The sequence below is a fragment of the Mus musculus genome, chromosome 4 (genome assembly GCF_000001635.26).
Source record: "Mus musculus strain C57BL/6J chromosome 4, GRCm38.p6 C57BL/6J".
NCBI classification, from domain to species: Eukaryota; Metazoa; Chordata; class Mammalia; order Rodentia; family Muridae; genus Mus; species Mus musculus.
Genome location: NC_000070.6, coordinates 110,355,450 through 110,358,096, shown reverse-complemented (window position 1 = coordinate 110,358,096; position 2,647 = coordinate 110,355,450).

Sequence of the window (2,647 nt, the reverse complement as noted above, 5' to 3'; positions counted from 1 at the left end):
GGCACTTCTATATTAAAGATTCCAGGGGCTGATTGAAACTGATTTTTTTTTTTTTGAGAACTGGAGTGCTGAAGTTCCAGAGAAAAATTATCTTGAGCTACCCTTAAGCCTCTTTATACCCACTCATTGTCTACTCTGTGTCTGACCTAACATGGTAATCATGTGACATGCCTCCTGGGCTATTTTAACAGACCAATAACTTCCACTAACCTACAAACTAAGATTGTCTTCAGATAGCACCTGAAGTGCACAGTAGAGATGCCCCTGCTTTGCTATAGCCCAGCTACTTGTTATTTCTACCAACTTATTTGAAAACTGCCTTGATGCCTGACTTTATTCAGTCCTATAAACGTGTCATGTCTCATCACAACATGGAAACAAACTGAATCACTCATATTTAGTTCCATAATAAACTGCCTTTCTCATTCCCTTTGAGGTGAAAGCTGTGTTTTGCATCAACACTGCTAGCCATACAACAGATATTTACTTTTTTGGAAAGTATTTTCATTTTAAAAAGGATTCAAGGGAGAAATCTTACACTTAGAATGCCAATAAATGAAATAATATTTAGAAATATTTAGTTATTTGTCAGGTAATTGGAAATGTCTACTGGATGGTAGCCATTGCCAAACGGGATCTATTCCTGGGTCAGCTTCATGTTAGCTATTTGAATTCTGGACTCTCCTGGACCTGACTTTCTTAATAAGTAGACTAAGACGATATCAACAATCTTTAAGGTCTTCTCTGGTGCTAAAACCTACATGAAATCTGAATACTCTTTTGTTTTTTCAATCATTCCATGTACCTTGTGATCGGCCAAGTTATTAGTTTTTTTAACTGCAAAGAAATTATCTATTAAGTGAAAAGTGCAGCTGTGAAGAAGCAGCTGATAATAGTTAAAACTGTCAGAGTAAACGCTGTTTCTGAGCATATGCTACCAGGCTTACTTGCAAATAGCACTTATTCATTGTTCACATTAAAACCTCATGTGATAAAACATTAGAACACACAAATTCTCTTATAGACACAATAATCCACAAAAATTACAATAAAGCCGCCTTACTCTAACAGTGGGGAAAAAAATTTTCTTGCTTCACAGCTATGTGGAGTAGGCACTGTTCCCAGGCTTTGATGTTGCCTTTCTAACCCCAGCTATTCACTTACCAACTCAGGAGACAATCTTGCCACCAAACTCTCTTAGAACCTACATCACTCCATTCTCCAGCATCTCTAAGCTGCTTTGAACACACTTGCCCTGAGCTCTAGAAAACCCTTGTGTTTCTGTGATTGCATTGACTGCACATCATTGTCATTGTCATTTTCCTTGCCTTGTCCACAGTTCCTCAAGGCTGTGATTGCCCCCCCCCCCAAACAGAAGACAATTCTACCATTAGAAGCATATGGGCTAGCTGAAACATTGCAGGAGATCTTGGTAATGAAGATAACTGATGGGTGCTCTGTCCTCTATCAAATTCCCTGAACACCTGTTATTCTGTTGGCCTGCATAGCTGAAGCCCGATTTGAGTGTGCCCAAGGCAGAGGCTAAAGAAAAAAGAGAAGCAATTTAAACGAAGGAATCAGTTTACCTTCTTCCCCAAGAACACTAAAATTCACCATCTTCACAGTGAACCCTAAGCACTGTTGTCTCTGTTTTTACAGAAATTGGGGCTCAGAGACATAAAGAAGTCTGCTGAAGAGCACACAACTTCTGAAAACCATTGGTGGGAGCTAGGCACTGGTGAGCTCTCACAGTCTGAAATCATTCCTGTTTTCTGACTGATCTATTCCCCCTAAGACTCCCCGTGCCTACTAAACTTGAGTTTTAGGTGTTTGCATATGGACACAGCAAGAAGCGCTCAGTGTGACACCTGATAACTGCTCCTCACCATTCATTATTTGAGCTGGGAAGGTTGTATGGATACTATTGTTAAGTTGTTCTCATTAAAGGAGAAAAGGGGCGGGACAGAAAGGGAGTGTGCAAATCAAATCCTCAGGTCCAACCAACCAGATAAACAAAGAGGCACAGGTGCCCTTATAATTAAGGTGCACAATGAGCTTGTGGTGTCTTTGTCTAAGGATTCTGGATTTGTAAAGAAAAATAACATTGTGCTTAAAATAGGAATTGCCTTTCAGAAGAAGAAAGTAAGTTTCAATGCTTGTACTAATTGGTTTGTCATATTGTGTAAACTGTCCAGAGAAACAAGAGTAATTTAAATTATAAAATTAAAACAGGTGCTACTCATGTTCTGTATTGAAGAGAAATATTCGTTAACATTACACTTTGGAGATTTTGATGTAATTCCAAAATTTTCATGTTAAACTGGGTAATATTGTGCTGATAGTTAATATTTTAAATATGCATGCATGTATGTAGTCATATATATGGGTTAGCCTAAAAGATATTTTTAATTTATGAAAAACATTTTCGTATTGCAAGTTGTCTTATTCTATGATGATATGCTCTTTCTGATGAAATTTTCAATGAGTGATTTTTTTCATATTTGATTCATAGGTCTTTCTTCAGTTACTTCTAAGATACAAATTATAAAATTGGAGATGTACTTTTAATGTCTATGTGGAATTTTCAACTGTTTTTGAAAGACAATATAATATTAGGAAATGTATTGACTCATTTAAATGCAATAGA